Source organism: Scyliorhinus canicula, chromosome 3 (assembly GCF_902713615.1).
Source record: "Scyliorhinus canicula chromosome 3, sScyCan1.1, whole genome shotgun sequence".
Taxonomy (NCBI): Eukaryota; Metazoa; Chordata; class Chondrichthyes; order Carcharhiniformes; family Scyliorhinidae; genus Scyliorhinus; species Scyliorhinus canicula.
In genome coordinates, this window is record NC_052148.1 from 203,032,991 (window position 1) to 203,056,520 (window position 23,530).

The 23,530-nt window shown below is 43.7% G+C and overlaps 1 protein-coding gene across 2 annotated transcripts in view; it reads left to right on the top strand.

Moving 5' to 3' along the window:
• The window catches only part of tmem131l (transmembrane 131 like), a 209,914-nt gene that overhangs the window by 8,488 nt on the left and 177,896 nt on the right, over positions 1-23,530 (top strand). The window lies entirely within an intron of this gene.

The following is a 23,530-nucleotide window of genomic DNA, read 5'->3' on the forward strand; positions in this document are numbered from 1 at the left end:
TAATGTCCAGTGATCTATTCCAGAAGTGTTTGTGTGTGAGTGTTGAATACTGGATTGCATGGCTATGTGTCTCATGCTCCACAGATGGCCTGCTTGAAATCATGGTTCAAGCTTTTTCCTGGGTAGCTTTCAAGAGTGCTTTCTTTTAAAAATAGCTTTTAATGTGAGTTTCCTCTGGGTGCTCCGGTTTACTCTGGCAAGTCCTAAAAGACGTACTGTTGGGTAATTTGGACATTCTGAATTCTCCCTCTGTGTACCCGAACAGGTGCTAGCATGTGGCGACTACGGGCTTTTCACAGTAACTTCATTGCAATGTTGGTCTGAGCCTACTTGTGACAATAAAGATTATTATTATCAAAAAGTCATTTTCAGTCAAGTAACCATTTTCTTCCTGTACTTTGTGGATACCTGTGCAAAGCGTTAAACAGATTGGTAGCCTGTTGTTGCGTCTAGTTAGTGATTTCACTATTTAATCATTTACATGCAAGCAATCTGGGTGTTTAGTGCTCACTACTTTAAATTTCTTGAAAGCTTTCAACCACACATCTTATGACTTAAAATGTCTGCAGTATCGTCCCAACAGTGTAGGTAGGAATGAAACCTCTCCAAACGTTTATTGACTAACCCATCGAACTGACTTATCAAAATCATCCAAGTAGTAATAAGTAATAATGTTGAGGGCCGAAGCATATTCAAACAACTTTTCTCCTTCTGGTTTTCTACTATCATATTATTTTGTTCTAAAATATGAAAAGCAGTGGCAAAGCCAGTGGCTCCAACAATAAATGGACCATAGCTTCCAGAGTGACATCTGATGATTTATTAATTCTGAACCTGTGAATGTTTCTTGCTCTATCTTATAGTTCACTTACATTTGTAATTTTCACTTGTTGGTGAACAGGTAACCTGCCTCCAGCTTCTAGTCTTCAGGATGAAACCTGCATATCTTTGTGCAATAGATATAAAGATTGTAAACTTCCAGTAAACCGGCCTGGTCACTAGAATTAAATTGCACCTATTTGCATAACTAGTTTATTGCCAACTCCACACTTAAGCTTCTATTAGAGTATTCAGTTGGGATATTGGCTGTTTCAGCTTCAATTACTTGTTTTGAGACCAGTTATTGATGCAGATCATAAAGCTTTGGTTTTGATCAATTTGATTCCTGGTTGCATGATATAGTGAGTTATCTATAGAAATCTTGGAGTAGACTTTGTGCAGAGTGCTCCCAATTACCATAAAACTCATGTACACATTGTTAACTCTCATATATGCTTTTTTTTTTGGTAAGCTTATGATGAGAGATCAAGCGAACTGCAAAAGTTTCAGATGCTTGTGTCTTTTTGTCTGTGTGCACTAAAATCTGCTTAGAGTTTCATGATTAACTAGTGCAGAATGGACCCAACTACTGTTGCTTCAGCTAACCACCTTTCCATCTCACCAACAAATAAACCTTTGATAATGAAGAAAATTCTGAGATGTAGGTAGTGACTGTAACCTAACCTGCCATGCGCCTAATTCACAAGATTGGCATCTCGGCTTCAGTTAAGAGTAAAAACAGTATGCACCACGTCCCAATGGGGTGGGATATGTTAAAATTCCTACATGGCCCAGATTAGAGAAAAGCTTTGAATGGAGTTTCTTTAAGTGTAAATTTTGAGTGCTAGGATGCAATATGCTCTAAGGACTGAAAGAAGGGTGATTTGCTGCATATAGCTGCAGCTTCCCTCCCTCAGTGATGTGGAGGTAATTTGGGAGGGCAAGGAACGGGGTAGCGGGTTGGTGTGGGTGGGCTTCCGCAATGTTCAGATTCCATTTGTGGAACCTGAGCTTCAGCTCACTCCTCAACTGACCAACCCCAATATCCCAACTGGGCTCCACTTTCTGACTGCATGTGGGGATTTGCAGCATCATCTCTTTGTCAGGAGAGTTGATCCAGTTTTTGTCATACAGGAAGCATGGTGACTGCCGAATGGCAGCACAGTGGAATGTGACTGGGAGCAGCTGAGCATGTGCACAAAACTGCTTGGAATTTAACATTTCAATACACTTGTCCAGAGTCATCACTTAGATTTTATATAGCTATTTGGTCCTGTCATATCAATTAGAGATGTGACTATTTGATCTGGTGGTGAATGGCTAAACCAGTTGTCTGTCATATTCTTTCATCACCCAGATTCCCTTTTCGTGCCCCAAGCCTTCTGTATCCTCCCTGGAAAACTAGCCTCAAATTTGTTCACAATTACACTTTCAAAATTCCAACTATCGAGCCTTCGGCCCTCTGTTTGCGGCAATATTTCTGTTGCTGCTAATTTTCTCAATTGCACCCTCTCCTACATCTTTGGTGCCATTCCCCCGGTAAGACCCTTTTCTCCACTTCCTTAAGTTTAAAAAAAATCTTTCTATTCTCCATTTTCACCTTTTCCTTCAAAATTTACACCCCACCAACAAGCAGTAAACGGTAACAGACACAAAGTCAATGCCCTGAGCATCAACAACGATCCCATCCTCCCACCACCCCAACCAACGGCCCACCTGTCAATATATGCATCAAATAAAACAAACCCTCCCACGGTGGAAAAAAAACAAAGGCGAAAAAGAGAAAGGAGTCTGGAATCGCCCATGGTCACCGTTAACCTATAGAGTCGTCCCCCCCCCCACGACGACACTCAATGCCATCCAACCTCCAAAAGAGTACCGTAAATGACACCCAAGAGTTGTAAGCCCGCCCCCCCCCCCCAATTCCTCCCCTCCACTTCCTCTTGTAAAAATCCCCCCCCCCCCCCCCCCCCCCCCAAACCTTAGTTCCTTCCCCCCAACTTTTCACCCCAGCTAGACCCCTCGGACCCTGTTCTGCCAGGCTCCGATGGCTGCAGCCCCCCCTCCCGTTCACTGGCCGGCTTAAACTGGCTAGGGTGGAGGCCCCCGCCCGAGTCTCTTTCCCCCTTGCCCAGCCCCAGGAAAAACCCAGAAGTCCCCTTTAGCACACAAACCCCGCATACACACCCACATCCCAAAGAACCCTCATTACGACTGAAAGTCCCATTTTTTCCCTTGTCCAAATATATACAACGTTGGCTCCTATAGCCCATACACCACGCAGTGAAACAAAAAAAAAGAAAAAATACAGTCATGAGACTACATCGGTACATGACCATTTCTCAATTCTGCCACGGTCCTTCTGCCTTTGCAAACTCCTCCGTTGCTTCCATCGTCCCAAAATAAAAGTCCTTGAAATAGTAGGTCACCCACAGCTTCGCTGGATATACAATGCCGCACTGCACCTTGGTAATGTACAGTGCTCTCTTCACCCGGTTGAAGGCAGCCCGCCTTCTCGCCAGCTCCACCGTAAAGTCCTGGTAAATGTGTATACCAGCTCCAACCCACTGCACCACCCGCTTCTGCTTAGCCCAGCACAGGACTTTCTCCTTTACACTGTACCTACGGAAGCATAGAGTCACTGCTCTTGGCGGCTCACTCGCCTTTGGTACAGGTCTCCACGACCGCTGAGCCCGATCCAGCTCATATCGGGAGGGATCCTCCCCTTCCCCCAATAGTTTCGCCAAAATCGTGGCAAAATACTCAGTTGGCCTCGGTCCTTCCACTCCTTTGGGCAGCCCCACAATCCTCAAATTCTGTCGCCTGGATCTGTTTTCCAGGTCTTCCATTTTGCCTCGCAGATCCTTGTTGATCTCTATCACCTTCCGCATCTCCTTCCCCATCGAGGTAAGTTGATCACTGTGCTGCAGTAATGTCTCTTCCACTTCCTTCAGCGTCTCGCCTTGCTCCTGCACCTCCGCCATTGCGCTCGCCACTGCCGTCACCGGAAGTCCTCCACTTCCTTAAGTTGATGGGGCGCAGACTGGCAAGGATATGGTAGACAAGTTTAACCATTCACTGCCAGATCTGGCTTAAACAAGTAAACCACTAAAGGGTCCAGCTCTCATCTGCTAAAACTGATCACAAATCCGGGATCATCCCAGAATACACCGATATGCCCTAGCTTCATTTCTTTACTGCAAACAGACCTAAGCCCCACTCTGTCCCCTTCACCCTCCCCTCCAAAATCCTGCCCTCCACCCCCCGGCAGGTTATGCGGTGGGGAGTGGACCGAGGAAGGGGAGTCGGTGCAGATTTGATGCCCTCCTGCACTGTAGGAGTTCCATGATTTAATGATGGAGGACATCACCTTGACCTAATTGGGAAATCGACCAATTTCTCTAGGTCAGCTCTATTTCCATTGTCCTGACCAAGTTAATAAGCTAATTCAACACAAACCTGTGATTGAATTTAGGACTTCCCAGTCTGTACAGGTAAACTTGTTAACTGATAAGCTTCCTGGGTCATTGGGGAAGCTGTTTTTTCATGAAATATAAATTTTCACAAGCAAATAATGGCTTTAAAATGCAAAACACATCTTGTAATTTCTTTCTGATGGGGGTGAAAACTTATTACATGAACTTTTAGTATTGAACAGCAGTTTAAAGTAAAACAAATTTGGTCATGTTGTACTTGGTGGAATGACCGAAAATTTATTTTCCTTGCTGTTGTCTGACCTAGTGTTCCCAGCTCTGGGTCACTGTCCGTATGGAGTTTGCACATTCTCCCTGTGTTTTCATGGGTTTCACCCCCACAATCCAAAAATGTGCAGGATAGGTGGATTGGCCACACTAAATTGTCCCTTAATTGGAAAAAATGAATTGGGTACTCTAAATTTATTTTAAAAAAAAAGAAGAATTTGTGTGGACTTAGCATAGGGATCATTCTCAATTTTCCACTGCACTGAATTCTCTATTTATAATCATTCAAAAGATGGAACTTTTGACTAACTTCGCAATTCTTAATATTGTCTTTGAATGGCACAATGGCACTTGATGATGAGAGATTGGTAGTCCCATGTTCAATTCTGATGTCATATGCATAAAACTATGTATAATGATTATTTCGTAAGAATGATTGGTCATCCACCTGGGCTGAACTGTGATAAACTGAAGGAAAAAAAATCAGTTTTAGCATTTCTGCTCAATGGGAAACCAACAAGCAATGACCTTGGCAAACTAAACCTCCAGCTGGGGCTTCAATCGGCCTTCTCTGCCATTTAATAAGATCATTGCTGATCTGGCATTCTTTATGTCTAGTTTTTCTGTAACCCTTGATTCCCTTACTAATCAACTATCTAACTATCTGTGTCTTTCCTCCTTAAATACACACAAGGAATCTGCCTCACAGCTCTCTGTGGCAAGGAGTTCCAAAGGCTCACAACCCTCTGAGAGAAGACATTCCTCCTCATCTCCATCCTAAATTGGCACCCCCTTTATTCTGAGACTATGCCCTCTGGTTCTAGACTCTCTACAACCATGATGCTAGTCTAAAAAATATATTCTTCATCAATTTTTAAACAAAAATACCTTTTGTTGAATATTGGTCTCATAACATATTTGACAAAATCACTTGAGTATTAGGTTAACTCTATAAAATAATAGATCAATTTTTGTTGACAATATGTTGGTAAAAGGAGGAGTGGTGCCGATTCGGAATCATAAGGGTGATTTTTAAACATTTAGAGGCAGAGGGCATGGCTGAGATATTAATTGAGCACTTTGTGAATTCTTTACCAAGGAAGAAGATTTTACCAAAGTCATGGTGGAAGAGCATGTAGTTGAGACACTGGAAGGGCTAAAAATTGATGGTGGAGATATTAGGCTAGCTGTACATAAAATCGATAGGACACCAGGACTGCATGGGATCTATCCAAGAGTGCTGAAGGAATTAAGGGTAGAAATTATAAAGACACTGGCCGTAATCTTCCAATCCTCTTTAGATACAGGGCTGGTTCCATTGAACTGGAAAATTACAAATGCTACACCATATTAACAAAATGGTGTAAGGATGACCCCAGCAACTACAGCCATGATTGAATGGCAGAGCAGACTTGATGGGCCGAGTGGCCTAATTCTGATCCTCTGTCTTATGGTCTGACAGGCAAGTCATTTTGACCTCCTGAGGTGGGAAAGATTTTAGGCGCGGTATTCCGGGACAAAATTAGCAGCCATTTGGGCAAATGCGAATTAATCAAGGAAGGCCAGCAAGGGCTTGCCAAGGGCTATTTGTGTTTAACTAATTGAGTCTTTTAACTGGAGAATGTTAATGAGGTTAGTGTGGCTGATGTGAACATGGACTTCCAAAAAGTGTTTGATAAAATGCCACATTAAAGGCTTCAGTAGATTTGAAACCCATGGAATGAAAGAAGTAAAGGCAGCATAGATATAAAGTCATTATTGACACCTTTCTTTAGTCATTAACCCTCCCTTTGTCTTGAGCCCATAACATCTTTGTCAAATCTCTCCCAGTATAAAATCCTTCACATTTCTCGCGCTCTTTTCTCGCCTTCTGTCTTTATTTCAGATTTCCAGAGTCCGCAGTATTTTGCATTTATTATTGGATAGAAAGTTGGTTGAGTGTTAGTCTAGACTTGGTTTTACATAGCGCAATTTCAAAATTTGCTGATGACTGAAAACGTAGAAGTATAATGAACTGAGGAGGACAGTGGCAAATTTCATGAAGACATAGGCTGATGCAGTGTTTTAGATGCAAGGCAGATAAAATTGAATGCAAATCAGTGTGTGATGTGATGCATTTTGGTGGAAAGAACAAAGAAAGGTAATATAAAATACATGGCACGATTCTAAAATTGGTGCAACAGCGGAGGGACCCAGGGGAAGAATATATACACAAAAAGTTGAAAGTGGCAGGACAGGTTCAGAGATCAGTTAATAGGCATAGGGTTTCCTCGTCTTGGAGGCACAGAGTACAAAAGCTAGGAAGTTATGATACACTTTTTAAAACACAAATTCAACGGCAGCTGGAATATTCTGTCCAATTCTGGGCACCACGAATTAAGAAGGATGTGAAGGCATTGAAAGGGTGCACAAAACATTTATGCAAATGCTGTCAGGCGTGAGGGACTTTAGTTACAATTGACAAAGGTGGGCTGTTCTCTTTGCAGAAGAGAAGATTAAGAGGCGATTTGATGGAGGTGTTCAAAATCATGAGGGTTCTGGACAAAACCTGTTACTGTTAGAAGGGCTGAGAACCAGCAATCACTATTTCAGATGATTGGCAAAGGAAGCAATGGAGACATGAGAAAAAATGTTTTTATGCGGTTAGGGTTAGGGGTGGCACAGTGATTAGCACTGCTGCCTCACAGCTCCAGGGTCCCAGGTTCAATTCTGGCCTCGGGTGGCTGTCTGTGTGGAGTTTGCACTTTCTCCCCATGTCTGCGTGGGTTTCTTCTGGGTGCTCCGGTTTCCTCCCATAGTCCAAAGATATGCAGGATAGGTGGGTTGATCATGCTAAATTGCCCCTTAGTGTCCAAAAGTTTGGGTCCGGTTATTGGGTTACGGGGATAGTAGGTGCTCGTTCCAGGGGCTGGTGCAGACTCGATGGGACAAATGGCCTCTTTCTGCACTGTAAATTCTATGATTCTAATCATCACAATCTCGTGCTAATCATATTGCAAGGTTTTTGGGGATTTATTCCGATTAAGTGCTATTATCCACGCAGAAGCCAAATGAGAAAACTTTCCTGAACCTCCCCGAGGAAACCCCCTGCAGCTATATGTGATTAGGAGGGAACAGTGATGGAAGATCAGGAATTAATGTTATTTCATTGTTTTTAATGTTGTAACCGACATTCTGAAAGATGAACTAACTACTGGAGGGAATGCAAAATGGGGATGTTCATAGGTGGGGTTTATACCATGAATATCGACGTTTACTTCCAGGTTCATTCTGAAGAGTTATATGGACTTGAAACATTCAGTCTTTTGCTTTTATTTACTTCCAAGCTGTTTGCTGCCAGAAGAAATGAAACATACTGGCTTAATGTGATCCAGATGCAGTGTTTCTGTTGAGGTGATTCATTTTGGAATATGGAATCCAAAATCCATATCATAGGATCATACTTATTCCATTGTTGTCCCATGTATTCTGATACTTTTGGGAGTAGTAGAGCACTCTTGTGTGGATGAAATATAATTTAGGCAGGATGACACTCCAAATCGTGGCAAAAACCTTTCTGACCTACCATGTTGTATGAAATATTTGTATTAATTTGCAAGAACAGAATATGGTATTTGGGTTGCAAATGACCAAAGCTGCTCAGCAAGTCATGCTGTATAGCTTTAGGGTTGGGAGGAGCAAGAATGCCTTTATGGATTGATTTGTTTGAAAATTGGAAATGCTAGTTCATCAAAGTGGTGCAGTCTAGCACAGTTGTGTGTAACTACATATCTAATATCAACTTTTTTTTTCTTGATGTGTTGCAAATGTTTTACCTTTCAGTATTCAAATATTTGATATCTACTATGCACACTGGCCTGGCCTTCAGCATTCTATCAACATTTTAGGTGTGACAGAATTCGAGTTATGAATACTTGGCCGTTGCACACTTATTACACTGAAATAATGGCATTACTGAAGCTTTGTACCAATGGCAAATAAAAACAGAATTATTTTTCCTCTGTTCCTTTTCTTAATCATTTTTACAATACATTGCACAATTAGAGAGAAGTGTACAGCAGGATTATAAAGTAAAGAGTTTTCACTTGTCACCATATCGAAAGTGACATTGCACGAGCACCTACATAGTGTGAAAGCTCAAATATAGTTTCTGATTTGCTAATGCCATTCATGCACCATATATCCTCGTTTGTTTAAATTCAACGTTGACCCTGAAATTCTGACTCTTCAGACATACTCTGGGCATATCTTAGCAAAAATCAGCTGGAAGTTAGGTTGTTGCCCATCTGCGCTGGGTCCAGTCTTGAATGGGAATTACTGCTTAGCTTTTGTAAACAGCAAAACCACTGCCAGTTTCTTACAAGGTCAGTAAAGGAAAGTGGATGAAAGGGGAGTTGCTCTACCTTTGATCCATCAATTGAAAGAGATTGAGTTGATGGTTGGTATACTTTGTAGCAAGTCACTGAACAATGGATTTATGATCCAGTTGGGAGTCCAGGTCAGAATTGTGGCATAGGCACCCAAAGTGGACTTAATTTTTTGAAACCTTTTTTTCTTAAAGCCTTTCATAGAGTCATGCAGTAGAGAAGAGGCCCTTTGGCCTATTGAGTCTGCACTGACAAAACTACACTGAATCTACACTAATCCTGCTTTCCAGCACTTGGCTCATAGCCTTGAATCTTTTGAATGTTACAGCATTTCAAGTGTCATCCACGTACTTTGTAAAGGTTGGAGATTTCCTGCCTCTGCCACCCTTCCAGGCAGTACACTCCAGACTCTTGCCATCCTCTGGGTGAAAAATGTTTCCTCAAATCTCCTCTATACCCCCTGCCCCTCAACAACTGGTGAATCTTCTCTGCACCCTCATGTGCAATCACAGTCTTCCTATAGTCCGAACTGAACACAGCACTCTAGCTGTTGCCTAACAAAAGCTTTGTACAGCTCCAACATAACCTCCCTGCTCTTATAATCTATGCCGCAACTGATAAAGGAAAGTGTCGCGCATACCTTCTTAACTAGCCTATTAACCTGCCCTGCTGCTTTCAGCGGTGTGTGGGCAAGCACCCCAACATCCCTCTGTTCCTTGAGCTTCCTAGTGCCCAGCCATTCATTAAGAAGGCCGTTGTCTTGTTACTCCTTCCAAAGTGCATCACCTTGCACTTATCAGGGTTAAATTCCATCTACACAATGTTTGTTGCTAGAAGCAGTTTCTAGAGGTTTCCTGTGGAATGGGAGCGATCTGACCGGGCATTGCTTGTCTGGATTTTCTGGCTTCGTTAGACTCCTGGACCTTTTCTTGCCACTTGGAATTTGAAATACAAATAGTTTAAATTCCCACAATGGAAATTGTATGTGATTCTTAGCTATTTCTGAGTTACATTTTGACTTTAACCTGTAGGAAAAACATTAATGTCTGAATAATAGATTTCAGTGGTTGCATTTAATCTGTTGTAGCTCTCTCTCCCCCATTGACTGCACTAGCACCTTGCCATGCCTAACCTGTAAAGGTTTTCTCAAGTTCCAGTTGCAGCGTTAAAAAAAAATAAAAGTCAATCTACCTGGCAGCTCCTGAAATGAAATGAAAATCGCTTATTGTCACGAGTAGGCTTCAATGAAGTTACTGTGAAAAGCCCCTAGTCGCCACATTCCGGCGCCTGTCCGGGGAGGCTGGTACGGGAATCGAACCGTGCGGCTGGCCTGCTTGGTCTGCTTTAAAAGCCAGCGATTTAGCCGAGTGAGCTAAACCAGCCCCTGGATGCAGATGTATAATTTTAAATATGTAGGAAAAACATTTCAATATCTTACTTTACCCCATTAATATATGATTTGAAAAGCCAGCATCTGTGTAAAATCTTTACTGTGAGGATAAATGCAGAGCTTTTGCATCATATAATTGAAATTACCATGGAGCCAATGCTATCTTTCTGTGTGTGGAGGCCAAACGGAAACATTTTACTCTTCCTGTGTGCTTGTATAAAAATGGAATTGTTGACACTGGTGATTTTTGTATGGGTGAGCCAAGCCATCTTTCTATGGCTCAGGGTGGTATGGCATTGTTCTCTCCAGTGTTTCTCCAATGGGTTGCTTCCACTGTAAAGGCTTTTAGATGAAGATCCTTAGTAGAGCAGTGAGTCTGTGTCCCATTGCCCTGCAGCACAGAGAGTTGTTCTAATGTACAGCATTGCCTTAAATGGGCTTTGCTTTGTAGATTGTTAACTGTGATGGCCAACAGGAAGAGGTTTATGGTTTTCTGTGTTTTAATGTAGTGGTTTAATATGTTTCTTTTTAAAGCAGGGTGAGATGTATCTGCAGTAATGGGGGACAGAAGAATTATTGGGTAACATTGCTTACGTCGAGCCTCCAGATGACCACAAAAACATCCCCTTTGCAGAATGAGTATATGGAGTTAAAATTTTGTTGTAGACAGACAGAGGAAACCGCCTCGTACAAATGACATTTAACAATTAGTAACTTCCTGTTTTATGCATGTGCTGAAGTCTCTAAATGTTTTCCTTTCCTTTACTGTTGGCCCCAGACCCATTAGAGTTTCCTTTGTTTATTTCAAACAAAATGAATAAGGATGTGTTGTGTGAATATTTTTCTTTGAATCTCTTCATGAGCAGTGCTCTTTAGCAACACAGGTGTACTGTATTAACTTTTTTTCTCTCAGGTTTCCACCATTGCACTTTTTCTTCAGCTGGTTCTAAAAATCCTAAAATGTACTGCTGCTGCTCAGAAGTTACAATTTCACAAAAAAAGTGTTTGGAACTTCGCATTTGTGAGATTTTAAAATCAATATTGTACCTTCTATTTTGTAAACGTTCACTGCCCTCGTCTTTTTCTCCCATCCCCTTTTATGTTGATGGAAGGCAGGCTGGTGACTTGTTTGGCTACTGTGCTTGGGGTCAATTTGCAATGCAGAATAGAAAGGCACAAGTTTTGAATTAGTGCAGACTTGATTTTTTTTCTCTGGAAGGATCTGGGATGGGGGAAATTGCCCTGGCTTCCCTCAGGTTGCTCATCGGTCTGAGATGGGGAACTGGAAATAGAACATTTAGGTCATCTGTTCTTTCAAATCCTGCTCATTAAATCTTGATTCAAGGCCATGATATATCATTCCTGGTTTTCATGGTGTCAAGTAATGTCAAACTTGTGGGCAGAGAAATTACCAAAAATATCCAGACATCAATTTGTGGTTTCAGATCTGTCATCCATGGGTAGTGAATTCTGCATTCTCTTCCTCTTTTGCTCAGTTTCCATGTACACATGAATAATTCATTCTCCAAATCAATAAATCAGCTAACGTGTTTCCTTTTTTAGAATTTATGGAAGGCAGGCTCTATTCTGGATTTTACCATCCTTGCCTGAAATAATCCATAATTTTATCCCAGGGACCTAAATGTTCCTTCAAAATTTGTTGAATGTTGTTTTCAATCTTGGTTCCTGATCTGATTGTGGCCTTCACTCCACTTACCTCCTGTCCTTCATAGTCCTTAATGTCCTTGTCTTGAGTTGCTATCGTTTTTAAGTTTAATTTAGCTTTTATTGCGGTGTTAGAGGGGTATTGAATGAAGGTTTTACTTAACTATTACCAACCTAATCAACACCTTAGTCAAGATGGATTGAAGACTTTACTGGAAGCAAATCGCCATTGAGTGCACCTGGTTTGTTGCGGCTAGAGAAGCACACTGAAGGCTTCCAGTAACAAAGGGGTTTATTGATGAAAGGTTAAAGGCTGGTAATAATACACGCACAGAACACAATTGGATGCGTCTTGTTTCTTCAGCTCCGGGGTCCTGTTCCCAGGCCCCACGCAAACTCGCTTTTGGCTGGTGTTTGCGGACTATTGGCCCCGACCCAATCATGTGGTCTGTCAGACTTGTCCCCTTAAAGGGGTCACACCACCACATCCCTCCCCCTTTAAGTCCCTTATAACATTTTACACAATAACTGTGTATAGATTCTATGTACATGGCAAAAGATATCAAGGGAAAAAGAGTTCATCAAAATGTCAATCGGTTCTCGAAGACCTTGGACCCCAGTAGCCCGCACACAGAGTCCGCATTCTTCAAGATAATCAAGTTGTCAGCAGCCTCCGGGTCCAGTTATGAATGTCCAGCAGACACCGGCAAGGTGTATAGGAAATTCAAGGCCAATACGACCTCCAGTATGATCTTTGGCAGGCGGAGTCTACTTAATGCATCTGCATTGGCAATCTGCCTGCCGGGGTGCTGCTGCTGGAAAGCATAATTGACGGCTGTAAGCAGCAAGGCACAAAGCTCCAGCGTAGCTGGGACTATTGGTAATATTGGCTTGTCCTCACTAAAACGGCCCAGTAGTGGCTTGTGACCAGTGATTAGATCAAATTGCTGTCCGTACACACATTGGTGGAATTTTTTCATGCCATATATGACTGCTAATCCCTCTTTTGCATAGTTCTGCTCCGCTTCTGAAAGGGTCCTTGAGGCAAAGGCAATGGGGTGCTCTGAGCTGTCTCCCATCTTGTGGGATAATACTGCCCCATGCCGTAAGGGGATGCATCACAAATAAGCAGAGTAGGTTTCCCAGGTTTGACTTGAGCTGAAGGCAAAACTTCCTTAGCACTTCCTCCAGGCTAGTCATGTGCTCTTCAGGGGTGGTGCTGGTGACTAGAACGTTGTTGAGGTAGACCATCACCATGGGAAGTTATTGGCGGAAGCTTTCCATCGATGCCTTGGAAAACACCGCAGGCTGATATGATACTGAATGGAAACCTCGTGTCCTGAATTAGACCCATGTGGGTTTTAATGTGGTAAATGTCTGGGACTCTTTGTCCAATGCTGATTGAAGGTATGCATGGCTGAAGTCCAAGTTCGAATGGGTGAGGCCTCCCATCAGCTTGGAGTTGACATCCACGAACTGGGGGATCAGGTACCTATCCTCCTCGTCAGCCAGATTTTTGGTTAGTTTGCAGTCCGAACAGATTCTTCTTGAATGATCTGGGAAAACGGGGACTATGGGAGCTGCCCACTTGGAGAACTGAACGGGACAGATTATGCCGAGTTCTTCTAATCTCAGCATAGCTTCTTGTTTTAAATTTAAAAAAAAATATATATTTTATTGAGGCATTTGTATCTTAACACAACAAACACAATCAAATCAAATCAGGCCAACAGGGCTGCAATTAACCAACTCAACATAATACCTGACCCCCAACTCCCCTGCCTCCCCATTTTTAAACCCCCCACCACTGCTGACAACTTAACTTTTCACTCCGGGAAAACCCCTCCACAGACCAACTCAAGGCGAAGTGTATTTTTTCTAACCCGAGAAACTCTGCCAGGTCAGACACCCACACCCCACAGTTTCGGGGGCCCGGAGTCCCTCCACTCTAATAAGATCCGTCTCCAGGCTACCAGGGAGGCAAAGGCCAAGCTTCTCTCGCCCCTTGGACTACTGGGTCTTCTGACACACCAAAGATCGGCACCCCTGGACGGGACCACCTTCACCTTCAGGACCGCCGACATAACATCGGGCAATCCCCAGGCAATGCCAGAATCACCCAGGCTTCGGACATGTCCAAAACGTGTGGACATGATTCGTGGCTCCACACTGCCCACACCTGTCTTCCACCCCTTCAAACACCTGCTCATCCTGGGCAGTCATATGTGCCCTGTGGACCACCTGAAACTGGATAAGGCTAAGCCTAGTGCACGACGACAATGCATTCACTCTCCTTTTTTAAAATAAATTTAGAAGACCCAATTATTTTTCTCCAATTAAGGGGCAATTTAGTCGGCCAATCCACCCACTCTGCACATAATTGGGTTGTGGGGGTGAAACCCACGCTGACACGGGGGAGAATGTGCAAAATGACCCAGGGCCGGGATCAAACCCGTGTCCTCAGTGCCCGACAGTGCTAACCACTGTGCAACCATGCAGCCTACAAGCTTAGCTTCAACCCTCTGATGCAGGGCATAGGGAACTGGTGTGGCTTGAAAAAACTTGGGTGTCAAATCCGGAGTGACACAGATTTTGTCTTTGATGCCTTTAATCTCGCTTAGTTCGCTATGGAAAACATCTCCCTACCTTTTTAAGAACATCTTGAAGGACACTGTTTTTAAGGACTTCCAGCCAATTGATTTTCTGTAACCAGTCCCTTTCCATGAGGCTGGGTCTGTGCTCTTACTTGACAACCAGGGCAGATGGCCTCATGCTCTTTTTATAAGCTACGGGTGTGTTGATGGTCTCAAGGATTTTCAGGGTTTCCCCAGTGTGAGTGGGAAGCTTGGCTGTGATGGTGATGCAACATTTAAAAGTTGTGCTCCATCACGGATATACTTGAAGGTCTATTTGTTCATGGCGGTCACTGAGGCCCCAGTGTTGACTTCCATTGCCTTTTATCTTTAGGAAGAATTGAACTGGACAAATTCAAATGATACAGTGCATGCTCCTATCCACCATGTTCAGTGGCGCTGTGGACTGCTGCTGCTATTGTCCGTTTAAAAAATCATTCGTGAGCTTTGCCTTGCATGGCATCGTGCTTGTATATGATTCCTACGATTGCCGGGGAAACACACAACTCCCGACAATAGGTCTCTTGGGGTGGTGTCCCCCCCCCCATCCCCCCCCCCCCCCCCCCCCCCCCCCACCCCCATCCCCCCCCTCCCCCCCCCCTCCCACAACGATAGCAGTCCACCTCTGTCTTAGGTTTATGTCCTGTTCTTTTCCTGGTCCTTTGACTCTGGTCCAGTACCAAGGACCATTTCTGGATGTCTGTTGTCTCTGTTGATCCTGCAGCACGCCTTGCAGCCATGCCGCCCCATACTTGATTAACCTCCTCTTCAGCCATGCTTTGAAGCTTAGTGGTGCCTTTTTCGGCGCACTCTGTCACCTGAGCTATCTCGATTGCTTTTTCCACGTTATAGTAGTTTCAACCAGGGGTTTCTTTTGGATATTGAGGTTGTGGATCCCACAAACCAGTCAGTCGCGCAGCATATCACCAAGTCCGGTCCTGAACACTCAGTGCTATGCAAGCTGGCGAAGCCTGTCTGTGAAGGCTGAGATGGACTCTTCAGGGTCCCTAAAATGGAGTTAAATTTATAATGTTGGAGGGTCTTGGGTTAAAGTGTTCTTCGACCAACTTCACTATCTGATCAAAGGACTTTGAGGGATGCCTCCGGGGACGTGAAGATCCTAATTAGATTATAAGTTTGGAGCCCGCGCACTCCTGCACAATTGGCCTTGGCACTTGGTCCCTTAAAGGGGCCTTGCTACCACATGGTCCCAAAATCTCAATCTTACAAACTATGCAGTAAGCCCTGACTTGGTAGTTGTGATACTTTGGTACTGGCAGAACTTTAATTTCACGGTCACAGTTACTGCCTTTTAATTCCAGCATATCTAATTAATTGAATTTAACTCCTAATTGGATTTGAACTCCTGCCTCTGGATTACTGGTTACATTAACATAACTATTGTGCTACTGTAATCTTCATTTAACTCTTCAATTGCGTGCCTGCAATTGTTTTCCAGGTTATTAGATGCAAATGGCCATAAATAGTGTTGGAGGTTTTACCATCCGTCGGTCAAATAACTTTAAAAAGATGTGTTGAGGTTCTCCTGTGCTTCAGTTCGCTAAGTTGTGTTGCTGATTTTAAGGCAAGGAGACATTCTATATGTTTACTAAAATTGCACCTCTCTTTAAGGCGTCAAAGTTTAATTATTAAGTAAACAAACTCCCTGACCTTGGTCTAATTGGTGCAGGAATTGCTGGAGACTGGAGTATGCTCAACTGCCTCAGGCTGCAGTGCAACTATTAGTGGCAACGATCGCAGCACGACATGTTTGGCATGTAAAATAGAATGCTGGTGTGTGAAAGATATAATTGCTGTGGTTGCTTGAAAATTAATGCTCGTGTCCATTCCAGGTTAAGCACTAAATTGGAATCCTGATTTTTTTAAATTTGCAGCTACAATGGAATTGAAGCTGAAACATAGAGGATTTTGAACTGTATTTTGCAATTGAGTTGAGTGCAGGAGATAGAAAGCGTAAATTTTATTCCCTTGAATTTTTAAAGGATAAAGAAATTGGAAGAGGAGAAGCCTTATTGTTTAAAGATATAATTACAACGTTAGTAAGGGTGGAATAGGGAAGTGACCGCAATCAGCAGGTATTCTGGTTAGAGTTGAGAAATAAGAGGACGTACAGGCCTTCTGATAGCTGTGAAGTTGGAGAATGGTAATCAATTCATTGATTAGAGAAGTTTATAGCAAAAGCAAAGTTTCAATGGGAGAACTTAATTTTCATGTAGATGGAGGAAAGCAGAGTAAGTCAGAGTCAATGCCTTAAGTGTTCACAATCATGTTCTGGAGCAGCATGTTCTGGAAGCACCAAAAGCATGAGCCACCTTCGATTTAATAACAGGCTGGACTTGATTTTAATCAAATAGCAAGGTAGCATTTATCTAAATGATAATATAAAATTCAATGTTTAGTTTGAAAAGGAGAGACATGACTTGATAAGATTCTATATTGTGCTAAGAGAGAAACTGATGTTAGCAAACTGATTTAAAATCCATTGAAATCCGTTTTTATTGGATAAAGCAAAAAGCACACTGGCGTTCAAAAGAGAATTTTACTTAATACAGGACCCCTGAGGAATAAGATCTCTACTTAGATCAAGAGTTGAGAGGCTAGATACAATGGAAGAATAAAAGTATAAGTGCAAAGAAGAATGTGGATCCCAGGGACTGGGAGCGATATAAAGGATAGCAAAGGAAGAGCAAGATAGCATGAGCTACAAAGAGGAATACAAAAGAAAACTTCTGAAGGATATAGAAATTACCAAAATGTTTGCAATTATGTGAGGAAAAGAGTAGTCGAGGCCAATGTGGGTCTTTTTCAAAAAAGATGTGGGAAACTTTGCAAATAAAAGTAAGATAATGGCAGTCTTAATCCTTACATTATGTCAATCTTCACAGTAGAGGAAAAGGATAATGTGCCTGATACTTAGAGAAATAACTCGACTGAAACTTACTAAAATTAATGTAAACAGAATTTAGAAATATAATGGCACTAAAGACTGATAAATCTCCAGGACCCGATGGCTTTCAGAAGGGTTTTAAAGTAAGAAGGTGAAGATATTGCAGATGTTTTAACCATAATCACCCAAAGCTCTCTTGATTCCAGAATTGTACCTTTCTTCAGATTGGATAATTCTAATCCCATTATTTAATAAAAGTGAGCAGAAACCAGCGGCTGAATTTCACACTGCTGCCAATGGGCTGTAAAATGTCCCAGATGCCCTTGCCACCACCTTCCTGCCCACACTGACCTGCACTTTTATGATGAGATGAGTAAGGCATAGGCCTGCCCACCTGCACTTGCCCCAATAGAACATAAGTGCAGAAGGAAGCCATTCGGCCCATCAAGTCTGCACTGACCCACTTAAACCCTCACTTCCACCCTCTCCCCATAACCCAATAACCCCTCCTAACCTTTTGGACACTAAGGGCAATTTAGCATGGCCAATCGACCTAACCTGCACATCTTTGGACTGTGGGAGGAAGCCAGAGCACCTGGAGGAAACTCGTGCAGACGTGGGGAGAACGTCCAGACTCCGCTAGTCCAACATTTGTTGCCCATCCCTAATTGCCCTTGAACTGAGTGGCTTGCTAGGCCATTTCGAGGGCAGTTAAGAACCAACCACATTGTTGTGGAGTCACATGTAGGCCAGACTAGGTGATGGCAGCTTTTATCCAAAAAGGACTTAAGTGAACCAGATAGGTTATTACAGCAGTCAATGATTGTTTCATGGCACCTTTATTGAGGCTAGCTTTCAATTCCAGATTTATTAACCAAATTTAAATTCCACCACCGTAGTCTGAGGAGGCATGTGGAAACGTGGAGGAAAAGGTGGGATGGAGGAGGACACAGGACTCATGGGTGATCTGAGGGTACATGGAAAATATATGGGGGGGGGGCATAGAGCTGACATGAAGAAATTTGAGGGGCCATGGAGAATACATTATCATATAAGGCTGGCATGACCGATATTGGGGGGGGGGGGGGGGGAGAGGCATGGACTGGCATGGGTGGGTTGATGGGGGTGGTGAGAACATTGATGGGTGAGGTTTCAAACACTTGGGATCTGGAATACTGTGTTGGAGAACTGAGGCAGACTCGAGCAGCACTGCAAACCTGACCCTAGTGTGAAAAGACAAAAGCGGCATGTGAAGTCGCAAGTGGGTTAGATGTGCACTTTGTGAGCCGCAAGAGTGCACAGGCCAGGTTTCCCCAAACTCACAGGAAGATTCGGCCAATAGAGTCTGTAATTAACGACCGAGTGAAAAATATTTGCTGATTAGAGGGAACTTGCATGGCATTTTGAAGGATAGGTCATGCCTAATAAATGTTACTACCATAAAATCAATTACCAAAGTAATAGATTGAAATTATTATGGCTGTGGTGTATACGGACTTCCAAAAAGCCTTGAGTAAGGTTACAAATAAGAGACTGTTAGTTAAAATTAAAATTTGTGGATTTGAAGTTAAACTATTCTTTCGTTTCGCATATTGGCTAAATCGAAGAAGGACGGGAGTGGGATAAATGAGTATGTGTTGCAATTGAAAGAAATGTCTCGAGGTGACCTACAAGGATCTGTACTGGGGCATCAATTAATGACTTGCATATTATAATAGAGCGCCATATATTCAAGTTTGCTGATGATACAAAGACTGCTGCCTAAGTAGTGTAGATGGGTGCATAAAATTATGAAGAGGTATTGATAGATTAAGTGCGTGTGAAAAACTATGGCAGATTGATTTTAGTGCAGCTAAATGTGAAGTCGCTTAATCTAAATGGATAGATCGGAGTATGTTTAAATAGTGAAAAGCAGGAACAATGGAGGTCAAAAGGAATTTGGGGTTTCTTATGCAAAGAACACTAAAATGCAGTCAGGTTAAATAAAAAATCAAAGGCTAATGAAATTATAACTGTCATATCTAGAATGCTAGAATATAATGTTAACCTGAGGAAGGAGCAGTGCTCTGAAAGCTAGTGATTTGAAACAAACTTGTTGGACTTTAACCTGGTGTTGTAAGACTTCTTACTGTGCTCATCGCAGTCCAACACCAGCATCTCCACATCAGAATATAAAGGGAAGACTTTTTCACCAGCTATCCAAAATCCTGGTTAGACTACATTGTGAAGTGCTGTGTACAATGTTGCAGTTTATAGAAAGGCTATATTGCCCTCTGAATGAGTGCAGCTCAGATTAATCATAAAGCTTCCAAGGTTCCAAGAGTTAAATTTTGAGTGATCACATAAACAGGTCCAGATTTATGCCAGAATGGAGAGCTGCACTTGTGTGAAAATGGTGGGAGCAGCCAAAAATGCAAATCCCACCCCAGTATAGCAATCCTCATTTTAGAGGGGTGCAGGTCACATTTCAGATGTATGCATTGTATGAAGGCAACCAGCCACTAAATCAACAATGCCTCCACTCAAGTGGGATTTTGGTAGTCTTGTGTGAGACCCAAAATGTGCAGATTAGATCCCCGGTGTAACTTTGGATCTGAACTTTGTGGATTTGTTTGGATAGGTAAGGTACCCCTTTGGAGAGGTAAATTACCCCATTGGATCCGGTCCTGGGATACCTTTGGTGGGAGGTAACATGCCCTCTGGTGGGAAGCAAGATGTCCTTTGGAATTGTTAAAATTAAGCATGAATGTGTATTCATTAATGCTCAACTCTCATCAGAACTGTTTAAAAAGTGTCAAGAGCAATTGTTAAAGGGAGCTTTCAAGGCATTTAAAAGTCCTGTCCTTTAAATCTTCAAAAATTGTCTGGCAATTTTAAAGGATTGCCTGATACATCTCTTATGATGTGGGGATGCCGGTGTTGGACTGGGGTGAGCACAGTAAGAAGTCTTACAACACCAGGTTAAAGTTCAACAGGTTTGTTTCAAACACTAGCTTTCGAAGCACTGCTCCTTCCTCAAGTGAATGAAGAGGTAGGTTCCAGAAACATGTGTATATAGACAAAGTCAAAAATGCAAGACAATGCTTTGAATGTGAGCATTTGCAGATAATTAAGTCTTTACAGATCCAGAGATACGGGTAATCCCAGGTTAAAGAGGTGTGAATTGTCTCAAGGCAGGACAGTTGGTAGGAATTCGCAAACCCAGGCCAGATGGTGGGGGATGAATGTAATGCGACATGAATCCAAGGTTCTGGTTGAGGCCGTACTCATGTGCGGAACTTGGCTATAAGTTTCTGCTCTGCGATTTTGTGTTGTCTTGTGTCCTGAAGGCCACCTTGGAGAACGCTTATCTGGAGATCAGAGGCTGAATGCCCTTGACTGCTGAAGTGTCCCCCGACTGGAAGGGAACATTCCTGCCTGGCGATTGTCGCGCAATGTCCGTTCATCCGTTGCTGCAGCGTCTCGCCAATGATCTCGCCAATGTACCACGCTTCGGGACATCCTTTCCTGCAGCGTATGAGGTAGACAACTTTGGCCGAGTCGCACAAGTATGTAACCGCGTATCTGGTGGGTGGTGTTCTCACGTACAATGGTGGTACCCATGTCGATGATCTGGCACGTCTTGCAGAGATTGCCATGACAAGGTTGTGTGGTGTTGTGGCCGCTGTTCTGAAGGCTGGTTAGTTTGCTACAAACAATGGTTTGTTTGAGGTTGCGCGGTTGTTTGAAGGCAAGTAGTGGGGGTGTGGGGATGACCTTGGCAAGATGTCATCTTCATCGATGACGTGTTGAAGGCTGCGAAGAAGATGTCGTAGTTCTTCCGCTCCGGGGAGGTACTGGATGACGAAGGGTACTCTCTCAGTTGTGTCCCGTGTTTGACCTTGGAGGAGGTTGGTGCGTTTTTTGCTGTGGCGCGTTGGAACTGTCGATCGATGAGTCGAGTGCTATATCCTGTTCGTACGAGGGCATCTTTCAGCGTTTGTAGATGTCTGTTACACTCCTCTTCTAAGCAGATCCTGTGTATACGGAGGGCAGCAACGGTAGCATGGTGGTTAGCATAAATGCTTCACAGCTCCAGGGTCCCAGGTTCGATTCCCGGCTGGGTCACTGTCTGTGCGGAGTCTGCACGTCCTCCCCGTGTGTGCGTGGGTTTCCTCCGGGGTGCTCCTGTTTCCTCCCACAGTCCAAGATGTGCGGGTTAGGTGGATTGGCCATGCTAAATTGCCCGTAGTGTCCATAAAAAAAAGTAAGGTTAAGGGGGGGATTGTTGGGTTACGGGTATAGGGTGGATACGTGGGTTTGAGTAGGGTGATCGTTGCTCGGCACAATATCGAGGGCCGAAGGGCCTGTTCTGTGCTGTACTGGTTCTAAATTCTAAATATGGGATGGCTTCTTTAATGTGTTCAGGGTGGAAGCTGGAGAAGTGGAGCATTGTGAGGTTATCCGTGGGCTTGCAGTGAAACAAGTGCTGAGGTGACCGTCCTTGATGGAGATTAGTGTGTCCAAGAATGCAATCTATTTGGAGAGTAGTCCATGGTGAGATCTGATGATGGGATGGAACTTATTGATGTCATCAGTACTCGTTTCAGTGAACCTTCGCCGTGGGTCCAAAGGAAAAAAATGTCATAGATGTACTAGTGTATAACGTCGGTTGAAGGTCCCGTGCGGTGAGGAGGTCTTGTTCAAACTTGTCCATGAAGATGTTGGCATATTGAGGTGTGAATTTCGTCCACATGGCTGTTCCGTGCATCTGGATGAAGAACTTGTTGATGAAGGTGAAAACGTTATGATCCAGAATGAAGCGGATGAGTTGCAGAATTGCGTCTGGAGATTGGCAGTTGTCGGTGTTGAGTACTGAGGCTGTTGCAGCAATGCGTCGTCATGGGGGATTCTGGTGTAGAGTGCTGAGACGTCCATTGTGACGAGGAATGTTCCTGGTTCAAGTGGTTCATGGGTGCTGGAGCTATCTGTAGGCAGTCCGTTGTGTCGCGACAGAAGCTAGGCGTTCCTAGTACGATGGGTTTCAAGATGCCCTCGATGTGCCCGAGAGGTTCTCACACAGGGTCCCATTGCCTGATACAATCGGGCGGCCTGGTGTGTTGGCCTTGTGTATTTTCAGGAGGCAGTAGAGATCTCCAATGGGGGGGAGTACGTGGGGTGAGAGCAGGTAGGTGGCTCTGAAGGTCTGAATCACACAAGGTCTTGATCAGTCTGTGAGTTGGCGGGTATGTTCCTTGGTCAGTTCTGCGGGTAACTGTCTGTAGTATTCCTGGTTGTTGAGTTGTTGATACACTTCTTTGCAGTAGTCCATTCTGTCCAGTATGACGGTGGTGTTGCATTGTGCTTGGGTGACGTTCGGGGCTGTCTTGTGAATGCGACTGATGAATCTGATATTGACGCGACTCCTGATGGCTGAGCATACATGTCGAGTCTAGGGCAGCAGCCGTCCGGAGGGGTCCAATTCGACTCTTTCCTCTTCGGTTGCCGCACCGCAGATCTCTCAGTCTGCTGTTCTGGGTCATTGGTTGACTCATTGGGTTCGCTGACGGCCTCTTGTCACCTGTGGAAGAAACTCTCGGAGCCTCATTCCATCCTTCCCCTCAACTCATAATTCACCTTCTCAAGTGTTTAAAAACTCCAACCGATCCCCTGCCGCGCCAGAACACAGGAGTGGAGAATCTGACCTCCACCCCAACAGGATCTGCCTTTGGGCGATCAGCGAGACAAAGGCTAAAACATCTGACCCGCACAGCCGTTTCTAACCCCGACTCATCTGATACCCGAATATGGCCTCCAGAGGACCTGGCTCAAGCCTCTCATGTACCACCTTTGAAATTACCCTAAATACCTGATCCATTATCCCTCCAAAACATATCAACGTGGTTTGCGCCCCACTCCCTCCCCCAATCTGGCAATGTTCACAAACATCCTCTACCCCCTCCAAGAGTCATCTCATCCTCGCCTTTGTAAAGTGTGTCTATTCATCACGCACAAAGTTGAAGCATTCCGGAGCACCCTCCTCCGTGCCCTCCCCCCAACTCTTCCTC